This window comes from Amblyomma americanum, chromosome 3 (genome assembly GCF_052857255.1).
Source record: "Amblyomma americanum isolate KBUSLIRL-KWMA chromosome 3, ASM5285725v1, whole genome shotgun sequence".
Taxonomy (NCBI): Eukaryota; Metazoa; Arthropoda; class Arachnida; order Ixodida; family Ixodidae; genus Amblyomma; species Amblyomma americanum.
Genome location: NC_135499.1, coordinates 53,687,337 through 53,714,114, shown reverse-complemented (window position 1 = coordinate 53,714,114; position 26,778 = coordinate 53,687,337). Strand labels below are relative to the sequence as shown.

At 46.7% G+C, this 26,778-nt stretch overlaps 1 protein-coding gene across 3 annotated transcripts in view; it reads right to left on the bottom strand.

Moving 5' to 3' along the window:
• Positions 1-2,019: 2,019 nt before the first annotated feature.
• The window catches only part of LOC144124603 (ragulator complex protein LAMTOR3-like), a 65,326-nt gene continuing 40,567 nt past the window's right edge, over positions 2,020-26,778 (bottom strand). Inside the window, exon 7 of one of the 3 annotated variants that reach the window (XM_077657395.1) lies at positions 2,020-3,075. The gene's annotated coding sequence lies outside the window, so the exon portion shown is untranslated. The remainder of the gene's footprint in view (positions 3,076-26,778) is intronic. The other 2 variants (XM_077657387.1, XM_077657391.1) reach the window with 2 other exon arrangements.

Sequence of the window (26,778 nt, the reverse complement as noted above, 5' to 3'; positions counted from 1 at the left end):
ATGCAGCGCGGGAGCAGCAAGTCACCAGTATTTACGAAGCTTGCATCGAGCTAGCGGCCGCCAGCACCACGAACGCGCGAGCAACCGCCCGCAACCAGCCGGGTAAACAAACGCCGCCATATTGGATTTTTCTGGATTGGCTTGGCTGAGCTTGTTTCAAAAACTTTTGAGCAATTTATGCCTTTACCGCCAACTCCCAGGCACCGCCACCGTCGCATTTCAAAATCGTCCCCATTGGCTCTACGGGAATGTCACACCCTTGGTTACGCTCCCTGTCGCCGCCACTGCCGGTAGATGGCGCAAGTAGTAGATGTCCCAGAAAGCTGGGCATGTGACCAGCGCAACGATAAACAACCCAAGCATAGAGGCAGCTGAAGAGGCCGCCATTAATTGCTCTGGCAATATCGCACGGCAACGCAACAGGAAAGAACCTCACTCTAGTGACAGACTATAAACAAGCATGCAGAAACTACGCAAGAGGAAGGATCGACAGCATCGCCAATCATATTATACACACGACGTAAAGACACATAAACACTAAACATAATATAGTATGGGTTCCGGGACATGAGGGGATGAGGGGCAACGTGACAGCAGACGAGTTAGCTCGAGGGTACGTCAACCGAGCACACTCAAAACTTGCACCACGGGCGCCTTTGACCTTGTTACCCCCACATACTCAGACATACTCGGTCGCATTGACGAGATCCTGTCATCATGAAGCTCAAGGCAGTTTTCACGCCCAGAACAGTCGGCTGAAAGCAGCAGGTTACCCGACGAGACTGCTATCCAGTGTCGCAGAGGCACACGAAAGTAAACAAACACCGACGTCGACTCAACGCAGCGTCTTGTAGCGACGGCTGCCTATCACTGTGGCTAGACCAAGAGGAAAGATGCGTAAAAATTTGAGCCAGGCTAGTTAATTTCGTCTACTGAATGATTATGACCGCTACAGTATAAGTTTAACTGCTTTCTATACTATACAAAACAAGTTATCAGTACATCCACTGATGCGACAAGTATTAATATTTCTTTAGCCGCGTTACCATACCTCTTCCTTCTGTAGGTAAGGGCGCTTTCCGTAAGGCTGCCGAAAGGTGGATTTCTGAAAAACAGCTTGGCCTTTCCCTTACCTTTCACTTTCAGTGACCTTTCTGAAAGTCGCCCTTCGCGTTAAAGTAAGGTAAAGGTAAGGCCAGTTTGTGAATACGGGGGTTAGAGGCAGAAAATATGTCACAACCACATCATAACAAAGGAAGCCGTACGCGGTTATTCCTTACATTAATGGCATTTCCCACAGTCTCAAAAAGGTAGGCGCAAGAGCTGGTGTAAAAGTGCTCATGTCAGCACCCAACAAATTAAGAAGCCTGTGCGCCGAAGTCAACAGCGAGCAAAGAAAAATCAATGCAAGAAAAAGCACCGGAAAAAACGTGGGAAATGTGTGAAAAGGGGGTTTATAAAATGCCTTTGTCATGCGGACGCACCTACATTGGTCCACAGAGCACTGTTTGAATGAACGGCTTCGAGATCACAAGACATCTCTAAAGGGCGCCATCAGCAGTGAATTAGCAAAACATTGCAGCGAGCATGAATGTGACCTGCAGCTTAGCAACACAATGGTCATCCCGTCATGTTTTGATCAACGGACCAGGGAGATTGAAGAAGCCTTCAACATCCGACAAAAGAACGACGTATATGCGTCAGCATAATTTCGATAGCGCTTCGTGACAGAGAAATTGATTATCTTCGTGCGATGTCTTAATATTTCACCACGTGTACACCATATGCAGTTTTCATGATTCTTTCTTTTCCTTCTTATACGAGCGAGGTGTATATATTCGACGAACGGGCATTAAAAAACTGGTTGTTAGTCAGCGTCGATTCCCGCATCTCTTTGTTTCGTGCTGCGCTGCTCCCGCCACAAGAACATGAAATGTGCTGGAATTTTACACACAAAGGAAATATGAATTCAAAAAGTCGCCCGGTCCCGCCCATATAACAGGAAATAGCAGCGAAATACAGATGAATTTCAGTTCATTAGATGTGCTCTTTGCATTTAAATTAATACAAACAGGAGACGCATATGTAAGCACCATTTAACACACAATGTACGGAGCACTACGGCACCAGCATATAATAATGGCCAAATTTTTCTCTAGCTCTGAGAAATCTGAAAAAATGAAGCAATAAAAACATAATACAGGCTGAAAGTTGATGGACATTAAGCAAACATTTTAAAGGGTACAAAAGCATATATGCACACGCAAAAGCAAACGCATGTAAAGAGCAACCTGGGTGTCAAAAGAAAAGAGGACATGGGCGTACGATACAGATACGCGGTTTCAGGTCACGGATTTTCTGCAGGGTGAAACCTCCCTCTGGCTTTGGCTCTCGCACGAGCCTCGGAGTAAGCTTGAGCGTGTTATCAAAACAGGAAAAAAAAATAATACTACGAGGAAAAAATAAAAAAAAAACGAGCATAAGCCAACATACCTTGACGACGTTGCCGACGGAAAAACGGGGATGAAATAAAATGCTGCAACTATAATATATGCATTCAACGCAGCCTTCTGTCCTACGCCTTCTCACGGCACAGCGAACGCTCAAACATACGCGTTACATCCTCGTTTACACCCCCGTTTTATTTTCTTGTGACTAAGTGTGGAGATAAGACTGCTTGGAGCCGGATGGAAAGGGGGGACGCCTTGAGGTAAGAGCCCTTGCGCGCCACACCCATGGTACAGCAGACCGCGCGTGCGGCACAATACGGCGTGGGAGGCGAGATCAAGGTGATCAAGGCACAAGTAATCCGGTGGGGGTGGGTTGGGAGTCAGCGACGCGAACACAACACAAACTATATCGCTGCGACAGGACGGGAATGTAGGTAGAGCAGGTTAATCCATGGGCACTTGCAGCAAGAATCTGGTGGGCCTCCGAAGATCTCTCCCGCCTGTGACCGCAGTGGACGGCCACGCTGCCAGCAACAACACGCCACAGTCGTCGGAGGCGCTGAGGGATGCAGAGTGCGCGCTAGGAGTCGCCCATTGCCTTGAAATCCACTGCCGCGAACGACGCCTGTAAGAGCGCCATTATGGTGTAGGGCCGTGAAGCTGCGCAAAAGACTTGCGATGCGCCGCGCGCCGCTGCACCAGTTCCAAAAGGAATTATGTGGGCACGCCGAGGTGCGCGGGAAAGCTAGCTGCCATGAATCCGTAGCTACGAAGTTCATGACAGCCCAGTAATGAGAGCAAGGGCTGCCGCGCGCTGGGGCTTGCGCGCGAGCGGCTAGGGGCTGCGCGAATACGTGTGCGCAAGATGGCTTCCGTCCAGCGAGGAAGCCGGGCGAGCGACAGGAAGCCATTACTGCGCCTCTGCTAGACAGCGGCGCAACGAGGACTGCTGGTAGTTGGAGATGCCTGCAGGGACCGCCGCACCGTGCTGAAGTTGGAAACACTATAGAATACGGGCACGTTGGTGACCGCCGCTCCCGGCGGTGCGATGAAAAGGCAGACCACCGTCGCCTGCCTGTCTGCAGCATGGAGCCGACGGCCCTCGAGAGAGATGAGGGGTGAACTGCGCTTCCCTCGGCTGTTCGAACAAAACTGTTTGGTCTCTCAAAACGGCGAGTGCAGGAGAAAAACCTTCTCTCCCCGTAGCTTTTGGCGCGAGGGAGAGAGAAAAAGGAGCGAGGAGTAAATTTGTATTTTTTGTTGAAAAGCATTGGTCCCAAAAACGTTCTCCCAGTTAACTTACTGGGACCAAAATGCTATTTGTTTTTGTTTCTGCTTAACACCCTCGAAAAAACGTTTCTAGGCCATTAGTGGGCGCACTACCCTTTTGCTTGTGTTTCTGTGTCCTGCCTCTACGGCTTGGAAATGTTCGATAAATGTTGTACTGGGACTGGGACATTCCATCCTTTCTGGGAGCACCTGGGGACGTACGTTGTTTGCTGGGCAAAAGCAGAAGCGGTGCAGCATCAACGGTGTACGAGTGCCAAAACTTTAAGCTGCCGAAGAACGAGCGCAGAAACTACATGCGGATGTCCTCACTCACATAATAATAATAATAATCGGTTTTTGGGGGAAAGGAAATGGCGCAGTATCTGTCTCATATATCGTTGGACACCTGAACCGCGCCGTAAGGGAAGGGATAAAGGAGGGAGTGAAAGAAGAAAGGAAGAATGAGGTCCCGTAGTGGAGGGCTCCGGAATAATTTCGACCACCTGGGGATCTTTAACGTGCACTGACATCGCAAAGCACACGGGCGCCTTAGCGTTTTTCCTCGATAAAAACGCAGCCGCCGCGGTCGGGTTCGAACCCGGGAACTCCGGATCAGTAGTCGAGCGCCCTAACCACTGAGCCACCGCGGTGGGGCAAGCAGAAACGAATATCGAAGGCTACCGCGGAGCGCACTGCTGACATTCGGGATCGACAAGCTTCGGAAACTGCAGAGCGGAGAGCACTTCGACTGCCCCGGTAGCACGTTATAGCGGGCCAATATTACAAATCCGGTGGCAAAGCGTGGCCCTAAGTAGGCCCAGAGTTGCCAATGAGCACCTGATATAGGCTGTGCCCCTCATTAACACATTCAATGATGGCCCTCGTCCGTCGCTTTCCCGGTATTGGTAGTGTCATCGCAAAATCTTGGCTATCAGTGAGCAAATTAGCCATGATTCTCCCACTTCTCGCCATTGTTGGTAGTGCCATTATAGAATCCTGGCTGTCATGGGCCATGTTAGCCAGGGTTCCCCTACTGTTTGCCAGAATTGGCTATGCCATTCAAGAAAGCTCTCTATACTGGCCTAGGCTTGCCATCACTCATCATCATCAGCCTGACTACATCCACTGCAGGTCAAAGGCCTCTCCCATGTCTCTCCAATTAACCCAGTCCTTTGCAAGCTGCGCCCACCTCATGCCTGCGAACTTCTTAATCTCATCCGCCCACCTAGTCTTCTGACGCCCCCTGCTACGCTTGCCTTATCTAGGAATCCACCCCGTTACTAGCGGTTGTCTTGCCTTCGCATCACATGCCCAGCCCACTTCTTGATCTCGACTAGGATGTCATTAAAAAACTAAACATTTTGACAGATTTACCTGTCTGGTTGGGTTTGAAGACTTAGAATAAACTGCACATCTCCAACCAAAAATTTTAACTTTAACCAAACGTTTCGAAGCCGACTCGGCTCCTTCATCAGGGGTGACTGAGGGCAGTAGCAAGCGTCTTTTAAGTATGGAGGGGAGGGGGGTGGGTGAAGAGAACATCAGCTGTGCCGCGAAAGGCGCGGGAGAGGGGGAGGGAGGGGGTTTAGGCTATTAGTCACGCTGGCGCACTGCAGGGAGGTGCTGAATGGCGACTTTTTTTCGTTGCGTTGTAGAGCGCAGTCCCTGGGCATATACTGGGGGCAGGTTTCCTTTTGTGCGGTTGATATTGTTCGGGGTGGTTTGGACATCCCAGGATTCCAGAAGGAGCCTCTTGTGGTAATTTGTTTCGGTTCAGAGGATGCGGGATTCTTCAAAGTTGATTCTATGGTCGGAGTCCTCGGAATGTTCGGCTACTGGATTGCGCTCTCTTGCGAATTTGCGGATGTCGTTTTTATGTTGCCGAATTCTTTCTTTGAAATTTTTGGTTTCGCCGATGTAGCTTGCGTCGCAGTCGGCGCATGGAATTTGGTAGACAATGCCTTGGGCTCTTTCTCTCGGCGGCCGGTCTTTGGGAACAGGTAGGCAAAGCGCAACAGTGTTTGTGGGCTTGTGCGCAACCTGGAGACCCGATTTTTTCAGGATTCGGGCGATGGTTTCGCTGACGTCTCCGACATAAGGTAAAAAGTGATGTATTTTGGTGGTGGCGTTGGTCTTTGTGCGTTGATTTCTTGACGAATGTTGTGTTTTTGACGTCGAATGGTTTTTTGAATAAAGTCTTTTGGGTAGCCGTTCATGATGAGTTCTTTGAATATCTTGCGTTGTTCTTTTTCTCTGTAAAGTTCTGTGCTGCAGTGTGTCTCAATTCTTCTGAACAGCGTCTTCACCACTGATGCTTTATGGACTGTCGGGTGGTTCGAAGAGAAGTGGAGATACCGGCCTGAGTGGGTTGGTTTGCGGTATGGGCTCCGTGCGCTGGTATGGTGGCGCCAGCAGCGACCACGTCGCCAGCGCCGCCTCGTGGCACTCGCCGCGTTAACCGGACGCTCAGTCACGGCCGGTTTCTCGAAGGGAGAGCGCGCGCGCCCCCCTCGAGACTGGCAGTGGTGGCCCTGCGCCTTCCTCCATGCCCGATGCGTTCCCGCCAGCCCGGCCGCATAGCAGACGCGCACTGACCGCGTTGCCATTCTAAGTCAATGCCTACTTCTCTGCGGATTTCAAGGCATTGAAAGCCTTGACGCCACCATTGCTACTGCTACTGCTGATCACTCATTCCGAGCAACCATGATTGTGTTGCAGTCCCGACGGCACTGCAATATCCGGCAGCGCAGTTTAGCTTATTGAGATTAAGTACCTTTACAGTTTGAGAAACAAGGCTCTGACCCAAATAATGAATTCAGCTATGTAATTTACATCCATTGTGACATCGACTATGTGAATGGTCGGCTAGAATTGCGAAGAACGCAAACTTACTACACATATATATCAGATGATAGTGCTCTATATCCTGCAGGGTAGACACTGCTTTACTTTTTGTATTCCTCTCAGAGAAGCATAGCTCAAGCATACAAAAAGACGATGGGTTTCTTCCTAAGTATCTTCCACCGGACTTTCATTTCAGGAATCTCATGAAGACACCAGTTACATGAATTATTTTGGTCGTATTGCTCTTTTGGTAAATACTTAACTATAGAAAGGCCGCCGCGGTGGCTCAGTGGTTATGGTGCTCAGCTGCTGACCCAAATGCATCGTGTTCGATGCTGGTTGCGGCGGTCGCATTTTCGGTGAAGGCAAAATTTTAGAGCCCCGCGTGCTGCGCGATGTCAGTGCACGTTAAAGAACTCCAAGTGGTTGCAATTATCTCGAACCTCCTACTATTGCGCCCCTTATAGTCTGCGTTGCATTGGGACGATAAACCCAAATAAAATCAAAAGATTAATTTCCGAAATTAAGGGTTTAGCGATGTTGTGAAATCCAAGAAATATATATAGAGAAATTCGAACCACTCTCTATTTTTCTTTTTATTCGTGTAGAAAAGGATTTGAGATCTCATAAATGCCACAAATAAAGATACAAAATTTTAAACCACTGAAGGAAATAAAATGATGCAAATAAGTACACAAAAGCTTAGGTAAAACAATGTGAAAAACAGCATAAGCACTCTCAGAAGTACGACGTCGCTCCCACAGGATACACGCACGCACGAAAAAACAAACTAGAAACAAAATTGACACGCTGAACCACAGATGAGCATAACAAACGAAGACTTCGACTTCAGATGATAGCTCCAAGAACTACACCGTAGACCATTTCCTGTGACTGACTCAGCGCATTCCTTCGCTCTACATAAAGACATAAAGCAGCTCCTACCAATGATGGCACGTTCAATACACCCCAGTCAATGTAAACCGTTTCCCAGCTCACACTCACGAATTTAATTCCACAGTGCAGTCATTTCCAGCAGACCCTCTGTGCATGAGCGATCATGCACAATGTCCGAGGAAAGCGTTTAAATATATTCGTTACCTTGACTGCAGTGTTTTTATAGCTTTTATGACATTGGGTAAACACAGCAGCAGGTAGAGTACCCATAATTATCCATGTTTGTTTTCGCCTTCGGACGAAACACCTCACCGCTCGCCTTGCTCACTGCAAACTGAACCAGAGCTGCGTTGTCTGCGTCCGCCTTTCGCCACCGCTGTTAACCAGGTGGCGCCACTCGCGCGCGCAAACTGCAGCGCACGGAGCCTATACGAATTGAAGGGTATTGTCGTTTCGGGACACGAGGACGTCCAAAAACTGCAGGGAGTTTTCTTGTTCCACCTCTAGCGTGAACTGAATGTCAGGTTCTACGGAGTTTAAATGACGAAGGAAATTTTGAGTTTCAGATTTTTTGATGATGGCGAAGCAGTCGTCGACATACCTGAGGAAAATCTTTGGTTTCGGGTGGAATGAGTTGAGGGCTCGCTGTTCGACGTGTTCCATTGTTAAATTGACCATTTGCGGAAAAGTTTCTGCGCATGCGTGGTGAAGGCGCAGGCAGCGCCCTCTATAGGCGGTTTGGTTTTTGGTTGGAAAACATGAGCCGGCCGTGCATTCCTGCACTGTAGTGCGACGACTGATGTGAGCTGTAACTTCCACGTAACTGACATGTAACTGCAACGCGTTTTATTTAAGCTAACCACGCGTTTTGCAACAGCGAGACTTGTACGTAATAAAGGCCGCGACGAGATACAAGGCGCAAAAGACGAACCCGTTGATGGGACCAGTAATGCGCACATCCAGCACGTTTCGAAACGGGTGCTAATGCTTTATTTCGCGCTTACTGCCAAGTACACACTGCTCGGTCGCTCTAGAAAAGTTTTGCCACCGACGCAGGAAAACCGAATTATATATACTAGTATGAACATTCATCATAAATGCTACAATGTGCTGCCTGAACAGCGGGAGCATGGCCGAGCGCAACTTCGCGTATATCCGCTCATTCTAACGCTCCCGCGGCCCGTTAGCACGCAAAGCAACGCTCTGCCGTATCAGCACGAGCCGGGATGGATATAGTACAACGGGTCGTTTACTAATCAGCTAAGTGTGCCCTGAGGCAAAAGGTGTTAAGTTAGCAGAAACCCCTGCCCTATCAAAGAAGCGCAAACGTAAACGTCTGTGCGTATTAGGAAAGTGCATCCCATTATACTGTCACACTCGCCCGTGCATAGCCGCACATTCAGGCACATTTTCATTTGCTCATTCGGCGCTCCGTTGAGGTAGCAGAGTGCAGGTATTGCCACACATGGTCGTTTTTCAGGCTACAACGCGCAAACTCTTCGCCCCACCCCGTTTCTAAAATCGGAAATGGGATGTTCTCCTCTTCCATCATACTCTTTCGTTAGCAGACACACGTTTCCGGCAAATAAACAACACTAAAACAACAATACAAGCACACGTGAACTGCTGAACGCTGCCTTGTGCATGCTTGCTCGAGAGCCCCTTTCCAACCAAAAGTGCCGGCGGAGCTTCTCTGTTTGCACGACAGGCGGCGCTCGCTTTTCCGCAAAGTTGGAAGTAGCGCTCGTCCCTGTCTGTTCCCTCTGCGTCCTCGGCGTTTTAGCGCTTCTGAAAATGTCAAAGCTGAACTTACTGCGTTCGAAGCCTGAAGAAAGCAACCAAAGATAAAAGGGGCGCTTGTTTTTATTGCTCGTGACACCGTCGGAGGCGGACGCTTTTTTTCGGAGCTCCAGCGACTACGTCTGAAGCTAAGTGCCTTTTGGTTTTTGCGCTTGTACATGCTTTCGGGCAGTAGTTTTAAACCGAGTTAAGGGTAGAAAGGCTAGCGGAAGTGTGTGTGCCGAAGGTTTTTGCGTAGAAATTTTGGAAGGCTTTTACCTTGCGTATTGCTGAAAGTTTTTGGTGTAGGATTTTTGGCGGGCGTTTACGTTGCGTAGTGCCGAAGGTCTTTGTGTAGGAATTTTGGTGGGCTTTTACGTTGTGTAGTGCCGAAGGTTTTTTGTGTAGGAATTTTGGCGGGCTTTTACGTTGCGCAGTGCCGAAGGTTTTTGTGCAGGATTTTTAGCGGGCTCTTACGTTGACTAGTGCCGAAGGTTTCTTCTGTAGGAATTTTGGCGGGCTTTTACGTTGCGTAGTGCCGAAGTTTTGTGCAGGAGTTTTAGCGGGCTCTTACGTTGACTAGTGCCGAAGGTTTCTTCTCTAGGAATTTTGGCGGGCTTTTACGTTGCGTAGTGCCGAAGTTTTGTGTAATATTCTTGGCGGGTTTTTACGCATAGGAATTTTGGCGGGCTTTCACAAGGCGTAGTCGGCCGGACGATGGGTCGGCAAGCTAGGAAAGTTAAGGAGGACAAGGACGGAGAGTTAGTACAGTGCCAGGAGTGCGACCGTTGGTGTTACTTAGATGAGACAGGGTTCGGGAGCTTAGCCGAGGCGGGTGAGGCTAGCTTCGTGTGTAAGATGTGCAAGCGGTTTGGGGACGCCGTTCATGCGTTAAAAGGGGAATGGGAAGCTGGGTTTAATGCACTTAATGCGGACCGGCAGGTCGAACGAGAGGATCGGATTAAGCTGGAAGCTCAGGTCGCCGATTTGATTAAAAAGGAGGAGAATAATGCCGCCCTGTTGAAGCGAATGGTGGGCGAGATTAAAGAAGAGCGGGAAAAGCGGACCCAGCTAGAAAAACAGGTTGAAGCGCTCAGGTCGCGGCCGGCTGGGCACCCCAGTTCGGAGAAGTGTCAGGTGGAGGACGAGGCTCGTCGATCGTACAGTGCTGTAGTGCAGCGAGCATTGAGTGAGAAAAATGCGAACGAAATGAAAAAGGTTTAAAGCGGGCATGGAAACTCGCGACAATAGCGTACAGCGGCAGGAGAGTCAGCTAGAGCGATCCGGAGGCCAACAGATGGAATTAGGAAGCGAACGTTTGGGGCACAGGAGAGTTCTGGTGGTCGGGGACTCGAATGTAGCGAGGGTTGAGGGAGGCGTTCTGACGGCAGTGAAGGCAGAACAGGCGGGGTGCAGGTGGAGGCTCAGTCGGGAAAGTGCATGGTGGATGCAATGGCCAGAGCCCGGGAGGTGGTGGTGGGTAGCATGGATGGCGGAACACCTTGTGGTCATCCATGCTGGTCTCAATGATGTACTGCAGGGGAGGAGCCAGAATCTTGAGACGCAGTTGGAGGTGGGGATGCGTAGGCTTAGAGAGGCCTCTGAGAGTGTGCATGTGACCATATGCACAATCCCAGAGGTCCAGAGGCAGGCTCGCGAGACGGAAAGGAGGGTCGTGGAGACTAATCGGGTAATTAGGCTATTGAGTCGACGACTAAGATACGAGGTGATGGAGGTCAACAGGGAAGTGTACGAGGTTAGGCCCCACCCTTTTGCACAGGATGGCATCCACTACGGTGGTGCCACTGGCAAGAAGGTGGGTAGTAGGATAGGTCGCCAGGCAACAGCTTTTTTGGGGGGACCCAGAGTTCTGAAGGAACCAGTGTAGAGAAGGAAGAATAAGATCAAACGGACAATGGAACCATAGGGGAAGAAAGAGACGCAAGCGCCAGGGCCAAGTTAATTCAGATATAGGTTTCATTAACATGCAAGGTGGCAGGAATAGACTGAAATGGGAGGAAATAGAAGACAGTTAAGACAGGAGGAATTAATGGTATATGGTTTAGCGGAAACACATCTTAGAGACATGGAGCAACCACCCTGTAACCCAGACTATGCATGGGAATATTGCAATAGAACAGAGGGCAGCAGAAAGGAGGTGGAATTGGGGCATTCATTCATAAAAGTATGAATTTTCAAAGAGTTAGACTGGGATGCAGGGAACATTTATGGCTGAATTTTCAAAGAGTTAGACTGGGATGCAGGGAACATTTATGGCTAAAAGGAACAGTGGCAGGCAAGCAAACACTCCTTGGCTTTGTATACCTGTGGACAGGGGTTAATGCCAAAGAGGAAAACAGGAAAATGTTAGAATGTATTGCAAGCGACATTGATGAGCTAGGAGGACAGGGCGAGATAATTATATTAGGCGACATGAATGCACACATAGAAGACCTGGATGGGTACACGGATTCGACAGGAAGCATGCTGCAGGACATGTGTGACAGGCATGATTTAGTTGTATGCAACAGCACCGAGAAGTGTGAAGGGCTCATAACATGGGAGGCGGGGAGTCTGCACTCGACGATAGATTATGCACTAATGTCACAGAGGATGTATAACAGATTAGGGGTAATGAGCATAGATGAAGATGGTTCCAGAAGTCTAGGTAGTGACCACAAGCGTATCAAGTTGAGCTTCAGAAGAAAAAGCAATGTAGGACTGAATCAAGATAAACAATCAGGGGGAAATTTTTACTCAGAAAAGCAATTGGAAGTAGCAGCCAAACAAATTGAGAACAGTAATTTTTGAGGATAGTGAAACAGGAATGGACTTATACCAAATTAACTCGATTACTGGAGCTAGAGCTAGCTAAGGTGGGAGTAAAGCTAAAAGGGAAAAGATGCAAACCCAAGAGTTGGTGGGATGAGGAGGTCAAGAGGGCAATAGAAAAGCGCAAGGAAGCATCCAGGGAACACAGATATTCCAAGAAGAGGGGGGAACCAAAACCCGAAGTAGACAGAAAATGGGATACCTTCATAAAGTGTAGAAGGGACGCATCCTGTTTGATTAATGAGAAAATTAGAAGAAAGCGGGTGCCCAATGGATGTCAAAAGTAATAAAAAGGATAGAAAAGCAGCCAAAAATTCTGGAAACATCTAAATGCAATGAGTAATAAAACTAGGCTAGAACAAAGGTTTTATTGTTACAGATGAGGGTATTCGACTAGAAGGGGATGATGAGCAATAAAACACATAGGAACAAGGATGACGGAAAAATTTTCAGCAAAGCACGTGGTACATAATTTATCGAAGGAGGATAGACCGTTTACAGCAATAGCTTCACTTGAGCAAGGAGAGTGGGAAAGGGCAGAGAAGAAGGTTCCTAGTGGCACATCAACAGGACCAGATGGTATCCCGATTATGTTGATAAAGAAGTTAGGACCAAAATCCAAGCAAACATTAATACAGGTAGTGAACAAAATGATAGTGGATGAGAAAGTCCCCGATGAATGGCGATTAAGTAGAATGAACATGATATATAAGGGAAAGGGGGGACAAAGCAGACGTAAGTAACTATCGCCCCATAACAGTGACATCTGTGGTTTACAGGGTGGTGATGCAAATTATAAAGGATAGACTGCAGGCTTGGGTGGAGAACGAGGGGGTGCTAGGGGAACTACAGAAATGGGTTCCGGAAACAAAGGAGGTTGGAGGACAATCTATTTTCATTGACACAGTGGTATAGAAATTGCGGAAAAGGAACATAGGCCCTTATTGCTAGCATTTCTGGATATTAGGGGAGCCTATGACAACGTTACTCAGGAGCATTTGTGGGACATATTGGGCACATTGGATGTGGAAAATGGAGTAATTAATCTTTTAAAAGATATATATAGAGGTAACAGAGTGCTCATAAAATGGGAAAAAAATGTATCAGGGCCTGTAGAGATACAGCGGGGGCTTAGACAAGGATGTCCTCTGTCCCCTTTGTTGTTCATGTTGTACCTGCAAGCTTTGGAGGCCAAGCTAGAGGGGAGCGGACTAGGTTTCAACCTATCTTTTTTCAAGCAAGGGGAATTGATTAAACAGACATTACCGGGACTAATATATGCGGACGATATAGTGATAATGGCTGACAACAAGGAAGACCTGCAGAAGTTGTTAGACATATGCAGTACAGAGGGAGATAGATTAGGCTTCAAGTATAGTAAGGAAAAATCTGCAGTCATGACATTTAATGAAGAGGGCGGCGAGCATAGAATACAGGAGTTCGTGCTAAAGGTAGTGAATGAGTACAAGTATCTTGGGGTGTGGATAAATAACAGTGTTGAGTATCTGACAGAGCATGAAAAATATGTAATGAATAAAGCTAGTAGGAATGCAGCTGTCATGAAAAATAGGGCACTGTGGAATTACAATAGGTATGAGGTGGTAAGAGGGATCTGGAAAGGGGTGATGGTCCCTAGCCTGACCTTCGGGAATGCGGTCCTGTGTATGAGGCCAGATGTTCAAGCAAGGCTGGAAATTAGGCAACGGGGAGTAGGGAGGTTAGCTTTGGGAGCACATGGCAATACACCAAATCAGGGGGTACAGGGTGATATGGGATGGGCGTCTTTCGAGAGCAGAGAGGCTAGCAGTAAGATAGCATTTGAGGAACGATTGAGAAGGATGGAGGAAAAGCGGTGGGCTAGGAAAGTTTTCAGATACCTGTATATAAAGAATGTTGACACGAAATGGAGAAAGCGAACTAGAAAATTGACAAGCAAATATCTGGACAGCAGTAAGGGGGCAAATCAGCAATTATCGGTTAAGAAAAAGGTTAAAGGAACAGAGAGAGCTTTGTGGAAAACAGGGATGCTGACGTAATCGGCACTAGAAACATACCGGACCTTTAAACAGGAAATTGTCAAAGAAAATATCTATGATAATTGTAGGGGAAGTTCTTTGTTGTTTGAGGCCAGGACTGGAGTTTTGCGGACTAAGAAGCATAGAGTCAGGTACCAGGAGATAGACACTTTACGCATTGCGTGCGGAGAGGAGGAGGAAACGGCTGAACACTTGATACTTTTCTGTAAAGGGCTTCACCCTACAGTGGAAGGCAGCGGGGCTGACTTACCCAAGGCATTGGGGTTTAGGGATAGTGAAGGGAAAGTGGATTTTAAGAAGTTAGAAGTAACCAAGCGAAGGTTATCTGATTGGTGGCTAAAAGCAAGACAGGAGTAAAATTTCACAAGACATGGCTAGGTGGCTTGAGCCACCGCCCGATGTAAAGGGTTCAGCCGTATCCATCCATCCATCCATCCATGGTCAATTGGCCATGACGACAGAGATGGATGCTCCCATTGGTGTTCCTTTCACTTGTCGGTAAAATTTCCCGTTTGACGAGAAGTATGTGTTTGATAGCCACAACTCCAGGAGGCGGCACACATCATTTACACTTAGCGGGGTTCGTGCGCTGAGTGTGTCGTCGCGTTGTAGGGCGCCACGGTTAGCGGCCACCGCAAGCTTCACGGGGATGTTTGTGAAAAGGGACACCACGTCGAAGGAGACAAGGCATTCGTCGGGCTCAGAGGTGGCTTGGGTCTGTCTTGACACCAACATATTGATCCTACCAGCGGACAAGGGCAACACAACAGTCGTTCTGGACAGACGGGACTACGAAGAGAAAATATCCACCTTACTCAGCAGTCAAAAATCTGCAAAATTGAAGAAGGACCCCACAACCACTACCCAAGCAAGGCTAAACAAAACAATGAAAGAAGTATTCGAAAAACACCCCACCTTCCGAAACCTCTACCTTCAGTTATTGAGCACCAACGGATCGGCTCCAGCATTCTACGGCCTGCCCAAAGTCCACAAACCGGGGATCCCTTTGCCCCCGATTGTCGACTTCCGGTGTTCCCCTCTTCGCTCGTTGTCAGATTACTTTCACAAACTAATACCCCCATTGCAGGAAAAACAGCGACCATATCCGTCATTCCAGTCACTTCATCGAACTGGTGTCCCAAGCCACCCTTGAGGCTGACGAATGCCTTGTCTCCTTCGACGTGGTGTCCCTTTTCACAAACATCCCCGTGAAGCTTGCGGTGGCCGCTACCCGTGGCGCCCTACAACGCGACGACACACTAAGCGCACGAACCCCGCTGAGTGTAAATGATGTGTGCCGCCTCCTGGAGTTGTGCCTATCAAACCAATACCACCTAGATAACTTTACAAGGACCCCCCATGACCTCCTCGCCAAGCGTCTACGTCGCTGCTAAGAGATGCAGCGCGCAGCAGGTTGACGTGGCGCCATCTGGGAGGAAACTGACTAAGCGGAAAAATTCTGTTCCCTCGATCGGATTTGGAATTATCCTGGCTTGGCTCGAACTTAGCTATTTTCTTGTCGCTTCAAATAAAACTCAAGAAAGCTCTTTTCTTATTTTTGCCACGCTTATATTAACGAGTTTATAGTTTGAAATATTGCAAAAATAAATGTGTTAAGTTCTTAGAAAATGTAGCGCAAAAAGGACACGGACGACACAGAAGTGGACAGGACAGGCGCTAACTTGCAACTTTATATTTCGAAAAGCCACCACGTCTAATATATAGGAGCCGATCACCACCATCAAGCGATGAGCATGCGCAAAGAAGAGCACAATCAGGATTACAGCGTGTGAAAAATAAGCAAAAAATTTACGATGAAATAACAAAATGAAAGCACGGTGCCGGGGGAACACTGAAAGAAAAGAGACATCGTGTACTGAAACTTACTGCAAAAAGAGCTTTACAAGCTTGTCAAGGTTAAGAACCAAACAAATAACGCGGCAAAAAAGGGAGATAAACAGATCGACTAAAAGATGAGGGGAGTGTACAAGGCTCCACACTGAGACAAGCACATGGTGAAGAAAGACAATGACAATGGGGAAACTACATTTATGGGCATGGCAATGGAAGTAAAAGATAGCAGAAATTTAGGCCAAAAACAGATAAGGGCTGTGATACTATACATAATCAAATGAAAAAAATTGAAAAAGTTTGAAACTAGGAAACAATGAAATATGTATATGAAAAAATACAGAAAGACCTAAACAGAAAAAGGATAAAACCAGAAGCATAAAACACGAGTGTAGAGGGCTCCACTGAAGTAAAAGTCAATAAAATGCCAAGGAATAGAAGCAGCAGGAAAACCCAAAGGAAAAGCGGAACCGTTCCGGGTCACAACACCGTAAACATTCTTGACACATGGTTCACACCTACAGATAGCCATCAAGGAATTACTTCACTGTCCAATAATTGAATAGAAGGTGCGCTGACGCACTTTTTCCCAGCTTTTTTTATAAAATACGCCTCCATGACTTCACGCTCCGTTTTTCCTTTAGCTGATGTTAAGAATTCTGTTTTATCTATTTTTGGATAGCATCCACTCTTTTGCTCTGTGTCACATGCTTTGCAATGGTCGGCCAGGTTACTTCCCGATTTGTTGCGTACGCATAATCTATGTTCTCTGGCCCTGTCATTGAAGCATCTTCCTGTCTGCCCAATGTAATGACGCCCGCAACTGATAGGAATTCTGTACACAACGTTCGCCTTACATTCCGTAAACTTTGATGTTTCGTCGTGCAGTCATCTCGTTTAACCATTTTCTTAGTGCAGACCTTGGAAAGCTTACATGGGGCAGAGAAAACTACTTGTACATTATAACGCGCTGCCAGCTTCTTGAAATTATGTGAAAACCTATGATAATATGGTATTGCCTGGACTGGAGTCTTGCCTTTTATCTCTTCACTCCCCTGCTCACTACAAGAAACCTTGGGGGCTTTCAGCTTTTGCAGAAGGCTTTCACACACTGCCAGTAGAAGGACTACGGGGAATCCAGCCTCCTGCAGGCGCCTGAATTGCTCATGGATGCTGGCGGCTATACGGTGCGTGCAGGATTTTGTCGCTGCTCCGTGGAGACATGAAGACACGATGCCCCGCTTAACAACTTTAGAGTGCGCGCTGTCAAAGCGCAACAGACGTTTTTTGGTTCGTGGATGGTACATCCAGCAGATATTAAGGTTGGTGAAATCTAATTCAATATCTAAGAACTGAATGCGGCCATCTGTAGGTGATTCCCACGTGAAATTTAACCCGGCACCGTGCTCCGAAAAAATTCTCAACACTTCCTTGTCAACATCGCATTTTCTTCCATGACATTTTCTAAAAATAATAAGGAAATCATCAACGTATCTGAACACTTTTAAAACAGGAAGGTCAGAAAGATTAGCTTGAATGCGTTTGTCAATCGCGGATAAAAATAGGTCACATAACACAGGTGCAACAGAGGAACATATACAAATGCCTCTTTTTTGAATATAGAAATGTCCTTCTGAAAAGATAGCTGTGGACGCAAGGTAGAATTCCAGCAAAGACAGGAAAGAATCGCTGCTGGTTCCCGCGCCGTTCTGGAAGGCTATTTCCCCGCTTTCACATATCGTTTCTCGGAGCACCGAGAGCAACTCTCCATGAGGTACTGAATAATAAAGGTCTTCTATGTCTATTGAAAAACCATTCACGTCGCAAAAAGGACCCTGCTCGAGGTTGACGACCAATTCTTTAGAGCTTCGGATGAGGAACGGATCCTCAGTCTTCAAGGTGTTAAGGTGCCGTTGAAGGTAGGAGCTAACAAGCTTTTGCCAGGTGCCGTTCTCGGACACTATGACCCTAAACGGACATGCAGGCTTGTGCGTTTTCGCAGTGTAAAATACATCTAAGCATCCATTTTTGGTCTTTTCCACTGCTTTACGAAGAGTGTCGAGACCTAGTTCTCCCAGAAGATGAATTCCAGAACGGCGGCACCGCTTCGGGTCAAACTTGACTTGGTTAAAGTTCTTTTGGATGGCGGAGAGGGCTTTTTCTTTAAACATCGCTGCTGGTAAGACGGCAAAGCCACCTTCTTTGTCGCACTGCAAAGCAACCAGATTCTGTTGATGCAGATAAGCAGTCACTTTTTGAAACCGCGGTTTTTTTGTTGATCAGATGCCTTTCATTACTCTTGAGGCAGGCTATTCCATCTCCAATCAGACGCTCTCTGTCCTTTTTCGTTGCTCTAGCCGCCGTTTGACGAACACACGCGATTAATGCTTGCCTTTGCACAGGGGGCTGGTACGCAAACTTCGGTCCTTTCTCTAAAATATTTCTTATTTCAGGGGAAATGACAGCATCTCCCAGAACGGTGACGTCTTCACCTGTTCCTTTCAATGACTTCCTTGTTTGTGGCAGGCCAAGACGCGCTCGCTGCCACAGGAACTCAGTCGTCTATGCTGCTAGCTTCTAAAATTCCGCTAGTTTTGTGGGATTTCCAGTAGGCTGCTCCAAAACGAGGACTCGAAGCCAATCATGGTATAGTCGAACTTGTCTCCAGTACTCACTTTTCAGAATCTTGCAAATTCTTCGCCTGTCCTGTCCACTTCTGTGTCGTCCGTGTCCTTTTTGCGCTATGTTTTCTAAGAACTGTTACCAACTAGCCCAAACCAAGCCACTGTTAAATGTGTTAAGCCTTGCATCCTTGCTGTCAACTGCGGCTTTAAAAATGTTTAATATCATACTCTACTTGCGCTTGAAGGCTAATGCCAGTCCGCATCCTAAGTTGGTTGGGAACACTGAGACAACCAGTACGCACATGGTCATGGTGCTAGCTGACGTGAATGTGTCGCGTTTTCACGGAAGAGCTCAAGAACTGTGCAAGCTTTTTCATCTGCAGAGGCTTCGTTTGCGTGTTTGAACCTGCGTAGCCTCAGTTCTGAAATGCCTGGCTGCTGCTGCGCCCCAGGCTGCAGATCAAATTATGATGGTGGACCGAGTGTCAGCGTCTACAAGTTTCCTGCCGACGAGACGCAAAGGGCAGCATGGACAAAGGCTATTTCTCGCGAAGATTTTAAGCCAACCAAGCACACTGTGGTAAGCGTCACTTTTGGTGCTGTTTTTCAGGATGCTTGCCTTAAACTTTTTGCTTCAGTGTAACTTGTTTATAGCCTAGTTAGTGCATTTTGAACCAAGGAAAAGGAGCAGCGCAAAAGCATGCAACCACGCAAGAAAGGACAAGACACGAGCGCTGTTTTCGCGTTTTGTGCCGTGTCTTGTCCTTTCTTCTCTTGTGGTTGCATGCTTTTGCGCTGCTCCTTTTCCTTGGTTTTGTGCTTCACACGACATTTTTTTTTTTATGGCTTGCTTCGGAGAGGGGACTTTTTCTTCACTTTATTACTTCGCTTGCGGAGTTTTATTTCCCAGTTATTTCGCTTGCCGAATTTTGTAAGCCTGTCGCCCAAACCTAATGGACTTGTGGTTTTACTTTGTTTTTAGGTGTGTGAAAAACACTTTCAAACGAGCGACTTCGTCAGGTTTGCAACGTACACGGACGAGAACACTGGAAACGTTATCGAAGTTCCGCTGCAGCGTGTCCGCCTGAAGCCAGCTGCTGTCCCGAGTGTGTTTCCCGGCTGCCCGAAATATCTCTCTCAGCCACCATCTTCGCGAGAAGCTCCTGCAGAAAAGAAGGCCCGACTCGAGGCAGCGTCACTGCGAAAAGCGATAGAGCTTTCTGTTGCTGCTCAAGAGGAAGAAGATCGCAGGAACAAAATTTGCAGTTTTGGGGAGCTGTGTTCTGCCCTTCCGAAGCTTAAGACTTCCGACTTCTGGACTGTGGTCACTACGCAGGCAAAGGTTTTGTTCCTGGAGCTCTCCCTCGACCAAGCTCCCGCAGTGCGTTCATCAGTGGTGGTTTTAGACGACCTGTCTGTTCAGGTGTTTCTCGGAGGGTCCCGTCTCCACAATCTTAAAGACGAATGTGTGCAGTCACAAATGAAGGATTTAAGGGAGCTTGATAAACTGCTGCAGTCTGTTGAAAAGCTGCAGAGTTGTGCTAATGGCAGCGAAAAGGAACACCAGCTTCTCGCAACTGTGCTAATGCTCCTGGATGAGGTGAACAAGGATTATGAGCTCCAAGAACATCATGGATGGAACTTACAGGTACTGAAATTTGTGCGAAGCCAAGTCGAGCTTGTTTTGAAAAATATGCCTCGATATCCACCAGATGTACTCGTGTTTTCAGGTCTCCTGTATACCATTTCTCCACATGCATACAGGTTCATCAGAAGCTCGCTTAAAATTAAGCTGCCGCACCCAGACACTATTCGACAACTGTGTTCGTCATATCACAAGAATCCAGCACTTGAACAGCAAGAGTCTTGTTTCTTGAACTAAGCTAAAACTGTATTGCAAGCAATGGCCGAGCATGAGCGCACTGTGACATTAATGATGGATGAGATCCATCTTCAAACCTATTTTGAGTACAAAGCAGGCTTCGTTACAGGTTCCACAGCCAATAGTTCCGATCCGGCTAAAACAGCATATGTGTTCATGCTACAAAGCCTTTTGTCAAGCAACAAGGATGTTGTTCACATTTTGCCAGTCGCACAGATAGATGCAAAAGCACTGCATCTATTTTTGCACAAGCTCATTACTGACCTTGAGTCACTTGGATTTAAGGTACTAGTTGTTGTTTCAGACAACAATGCTATCAATCGGAAAGCCATGACATTTTTTGCTAGCCCCCCCAAAGCCAGTATAGTTTACACACACCCAGCTGATTCCTCTCGTCCACTGTTTTTCATTTTGGACCCTGTGCACCCTTTGAAGTCAATTAGGAACAATTGGCTGAACCAGAGAAACAGTGGAAAGTGTATATATTACCCTGATCCAAGCAGCAATGACCCAAAGCCACCTATTCTTACGGCATCATTTAAATCTTTGTGTGATCTGCATGAGGCTGAGCAAAATAACCTCCGTAAGAACCTCCGTAAGATCCGTAAGAATCAGCACACGTGTGTTGCCGACCCTATGGTGGTTTTGCATGAAAGAGAGTTTTGTTATCTTGACGCACCTGTATGAGCACTTTTCCTGTCACGCCTGCGCGATGGCTTTTGTTTTGTTTGTGATTGTTCTTCCTTTTGTGTGTTTCTCGAATAAACGCGCAGTTGCGAGTAAGCGCTTGTGTTGTTTGGTCTCCTTTGTCTGTTGTCCTAAGTGCGCTTTATATAATTTTTGAAAATGAAAAACCAACTAGCTCAGATGTCAATTCTGCTTCAGTTCATTTCTAGTACCTTGAGCTCCTCTGTAAGTGTTAATCCTCTTCTGAATAATCCTGCCATCCTGGCAGCTTTAATAGCTGTTTGTGCGCACAAGGCGTGCTTGGCCTCCTGGAATGCCAAGCGTGGAATTTGTCCTTTGGAACTGCAACCTTTGTGTGGTGGGCTGCCGCTGTCCAAGAGCCATAGCCGCAGGATATGCCGCATCCTTTCTTCAGAATGGTGGCGTCATTCCCGCTTTTACAAGGATTGCTTGCGTGTGGCCTGCGGGGATCTTCCGAGCCATCGCAGACATTATCGTGAGTGGTGCGACCTGGCGGACAAGAATATCGACTTCCTATGGAACACTGCTTGCCCTTGGGTGCATGACAAAAAGAAAACTTCTCCCCTTGGAGGGAAAGTGCTGGTCATAGGAGGAGGCCATCTTCCTGATGTTCATCACAAGGTGCTGGAGCTCGGACCGAAGTTTTGCCTACATCCAAACCTTCATAAGGTGGAAAAGATTTCAACTGCAAGAGGCATTTCGAGGCAAGTTCCTGAGGAGGACCGTTCCAGGTGCATAGTGGAATGTGTAGATGCGATGAAAAGATGTGGGGGTGGGAAAAAGAGCAACCGTTGCCTGAAGCCTATGGTAGATTTTTTGACATCCAGTGAGCAGCGGGTAGTTGTGTCCGACAAAGAGGGGTACTTCGTTGTGTTACCCGAACACTTGTTTAAGAAAAAGGCTTATTCGGCAATGGAAGCACATTTTAGACCTGTTAAAGTCAAAGCTACAAAGGTCAAGGAAAATGCTCTGAAACTCTTGTCGCGTTTAAACCTAGAGAATTTGCGCTCTAGCGTTAAAAAGGCTGAAGGCCTAAGGCTCGAACTCTTCTTTTCAGCCAAAACGCATAAGGACGACATACCCTTCCGTGCTATTGTCACTGAGCGGTCGACTTGGCAACATGTCGTTTCATGCTTCCTGCAAAAGCACCTAAAAGGTCTTACCTTAGCGGACCCATATCAGACGCCAAATTCTTTGGCTGTTGTCGACTACCTTAAGAATCATAATCCTAAAGGAGCGTCTGCATTTAGTATTGATGTTAAGGACCTCTTCTACTCGCTGCCACATGACACACTGATGAAATTTGTTAGTGATTGCATTACCGAGGATAATGATGAACAATGCTTTGTCAATGCCTGTGGTATTTCCGTTCCTTCGTTTTTAGAAGTGCTGTCGTTTTATCTGGCTTCTGCTTTTGTTGACTGGAAGGGGCATTTGTTTATTCAAAAGACAGGTGTTTGTATCGGATCCAAAGTAGCGCCCGTCCTCAGTGATATCTTCCTGTCTCGAGTTGACTCTTATATTGAAAAGAATCAGAGTGGCCTTGCAAAAAAGATTTTCAGGTATGTCGATGATTATCTGGTGTTTGTTGACCGACATGAATTTACAAGGAGGGTGGTGGACATTATTAAGATTTTTAAAGAATATGGGCGTGGATTACAGTTCACCTTTGAAACTCCTACAAACGATTGCCTGCAGTTCCTTGACACAAAACTTCATTTCGTGCAGGATCATGTGTGCTGGAGGTATTCTCTGAGGTCTGATAAACCACTCTTAAATTATCAATCAAATCACTCAAAAATTGTGAAGTGCGGCATTGCTGTCTCCTGCCTAGGATCGTCTTTGCTCAAGTCGTGCCCTCACGAAATGAAGGAAAGTTTCTGCGAGCAAGTCAACAGACTAAGATTGGCTGGATTTCCAGAGGACGTGCTGTTTCTAGCTTCTAGCAAGGTGCTCAAAAAAGTAAAAGAGTTCAATAGGTCACTTTTGAAGGGTTCTGAGGAGAAAAAGAAAAATATTGCAATCATACCTTATGTTCATCGGTTTTCTCATCAACTAAAAAACGTGGGTAACAGATATGGTGTTAATGTTCTCTTCTCTGCGCCTCAGAAAGTTAGTAGTGTTTGTGCAAAGGTTGCTGCGTGCTCTAGCAGCGGTGTATGTGATAAACGAAAGCGGTGCTGCACTGTGAATCACAAGAACCGCTATGTCAGATGTTCAAAAGGAGTGGTGTATCGCATTCCCTTTTCTTGTGGCCGGACCTATATCAGTCAAACGGGCCGCTGCCTTAACGTGCGCTTGCAAGAGCATTTTTTGTCATTGAATAAGTCGCCTTCATCTAATCTCGCTAAGCACTGTTCAAAATGCGGCGGCTGCAAGCCTTTGCTTGACCAAACTAAAATCTTGTTCCGACACCCTAATCAGCTAACCAGAGAGATATCAGAGGCCTATCACATCCGTAAGAATCAGCACACGTGTGTTGCCGACCCTATGGTGGTTTTGCATGAAAGAGTTTTGTTATCTTGACGCACCTGGATGAGCACTTTTCCTGTCATGCCTGCGCGATAGCTTTTGTTTTGTTTGTGATTGTTCTTCCTTTTGTGTGTTTCTCAAATAAACGCGCAGTTGCGAGTAAGCGCTTGTGTTGTTTGGTCTCCTTTGTCTGTTGTCCTAAGTGCGCTTTATATAATTTTTGAAAATGAAAAACCAACTAGCTCAGATGTCAATTCTGCTTCGTATCGAGGTCTCCAGAATCGTGGAGAATGGTTGACACAAGAGAAACAAGGGCCTCCTTCTGATTTGGAAGAGCCAGAAATTTGGATGCATACTGCTCACTCCTCAATTTGTCAAGGACTATTTCTGTATAAAGTACAGCGTTCACTACGACATCTCGTGGAAACTTTAATCCTCCTCTTGTCATGCCTGAAATGAGCAGTGTGTCATCATGGTCCAAACTGGTGTTATCCAGGACGAGATTGTCCTTGCACGACATACACATGAGCTTTTTCAGTGTTGCATGGGCACAGTATCCCGCAACATACGTAACAGCGGGAATCATCGACGATTTTTTTGCTACATCAGCATTGGTCATTGCTATACTGAACTGTGCACAAAGTGATTCAACACTTACGACGGAGATCGGTTCTGCAATAATGTCAAGATCAGGCATGTCCAGTACTTTTTGAAGCCTTAGCTTGTTCTCAGATTCATAAATCTGCCTGATCGAGACATGGTATTGGGCTCCGGATAGCTGGCGATACTTCCAGAATCTATCCTCAAGGCAATCTGTTTGAAATTTTCCAAGGAGCACATACCGAAATCCCAGCTCTTCCAGGCAGTATAAAGCGATCTCATGCAGAGCGTGGCTCGTGTGGCCAAAAGCCACGTAAGTTTCTTTCATCAGGTGGCCAGCATCGTGTCTGAGGCTAGCCCAGTGGTCTAGCCACTCTGGTATTTTCCTCAAAAATTCAAGCTGTGGACATGTTGTTGACGCAATCGGAGACTGCATTTCATCACGCAGGCGTTCACCATTTCTTGGCGTCTTTACATTCACTATTCGCCACCATGTCAAAATGGTGTTTATGAAATCTGCTGTTCCTTTAGCATGTTGTACAGCGGAACATTGCAGTGCAGCTGCTGTCGATTCATTAAAAATCCTGAGAGCAAGCTTAACGTTCTGGCGCTCCATAGTTGATGGGTTCAGTGCTTTCAGTGAGATTGTTGGTGCCAGCTTTAAAAGGTTTCTGAAATCTTTCTGGTTAGCTGATTAGGGTGTCGGAACAAGATTTTAGTTTGGTCAAGCAAAGGCTTGCAGCCGCCGCATTTCGAACAGTGCTTAGCGAGATTATATGAAGGCGACTTATTCAATGAGAAAAAATGCTCTTGCAAGCGCACATTAAGGCAGCGGCCCGTTTGACCGATATAGGTCCGGCCACAAGAAAAGGGAATGCGATACACCACTCCTTTTGAACATCTGACATAGCGGTTCTTGTGATTCACAGTGCAGCACCGCTTTCGTTTATCACATACACCGCTGCTAGAGCACGCAGCAACCTTCGCACAAACACTACTAACTTTCTGAGGGGCAGAGAAGAGAACATTAACACCATATCTGTTACCCACGTTTTTTAGTTGATGAGAAAACCGATGAACATAAGGTATGATTGCAATATTTTTCTTTTTCTCCTCAGAACCCTTCAAAAGTGACCTATTGAACTCTTTTACTTTTTTGAGCACCTTGCTAGAAACTAGAAACAGCACGTCCTCTGGAAATCCAGCCAATCTTAGTCTGTTCACTTGCTCGCAGAAACTTTCCTTCATTTCGTGAGGGCACGACTTGAGCAAAGACGATCCTAGGCAGGAGACAGCAATGCCGCACTTCACAATTTTTGAGTGATTTGATTGATAATTTAAGAGTGGTTTATCAGACCTCGGAGAATACCTCCAGCACACATGATCCTGCACGAAATGAAGTTTTGTGTCAAGGAACTGCAGGCAATCGTTTGTAGGAGTTTCAAAGGTGAACTGTAATCCACGCCCATATTCTTTAAAAATCTTAATAATGTCCACCACCCTCCTTGTAAATTCATGTCGGTCAACAAACACCAGATAATCATCGACATACCTGAAAATCTTTTTTGCAAGGCCACTCTGATTCTTTTCAATATAAGAGTCAACTCGAGACAGGAAGATATCACTGAGGAAGGGCGCTACTTTGGATCCGATACAAACACCTGTCTTTTGAATAAACAAATGCCCCTTCCAGTCAACAAAAGCAGAAGCCAGATAAAACGACAGCACTTCTAAAAACGAAGGAACGGAAATACCACAGGCATTGACAAAGCATTGTTCATCATTATCCTCGGTAATGCAATCACTAACAAATTTCATCAGTGTGTCATGTGGCAGCTAGTAGAAGAGGTCCTTAACATCAATACTAAATGCAGACGCTCCTTTAGGATTATGATTCTTAAGGTAGTCGACAACAGCCAAAGAATTTGGCGTCTGATATGGGTCCGCTAAGGTAAGACCTTTTAGGTGCTTTTGCAGGAAGCATGAAACGACATGTTGCCAAGTCGACCGCTCAGTGACAATAGCACGGAAGGGTATGTCGTCCTTATGCGTTTTGGCTGAAAAGAAGACTTCGAGCCTTAGGCCTTCAGCCTTTTTAACGCTAGAGCGCAAATTCTCTAGGTTTAAACGCGACAAGAGTTTCAGAGCATTTTCCTTGACCTTTGTAGCTTTGACTTTAACAGGTCTAAAATGTGCTTCCATTGCCGAATAAGCCTTTTTCTTAAACAAGTGTTCGGGTAACACAACGAAGTACCCCTCTTTGTCGGACACAACTACCCGCTGCTCACTGGATGTCAAAAAATCTACCATAGGCTTCAGGCAACGGTTGCTCTTTTTCCCACCCCCACATCTTTTCATCGCATCTACACATTCCACTATGCACCTGGAACGGTCCTCCTCAGGAACTTGCCTCGAAATGCCTCTTGCAGTTGAAATCTTTTCCACCTTATGAAGGTTTGGATGTAGGCAAAACTTCGGTCCGAGCTCCAGCACCTTGTGATGAACATCAGGAAGATGGCCTCCTCCTATGACCA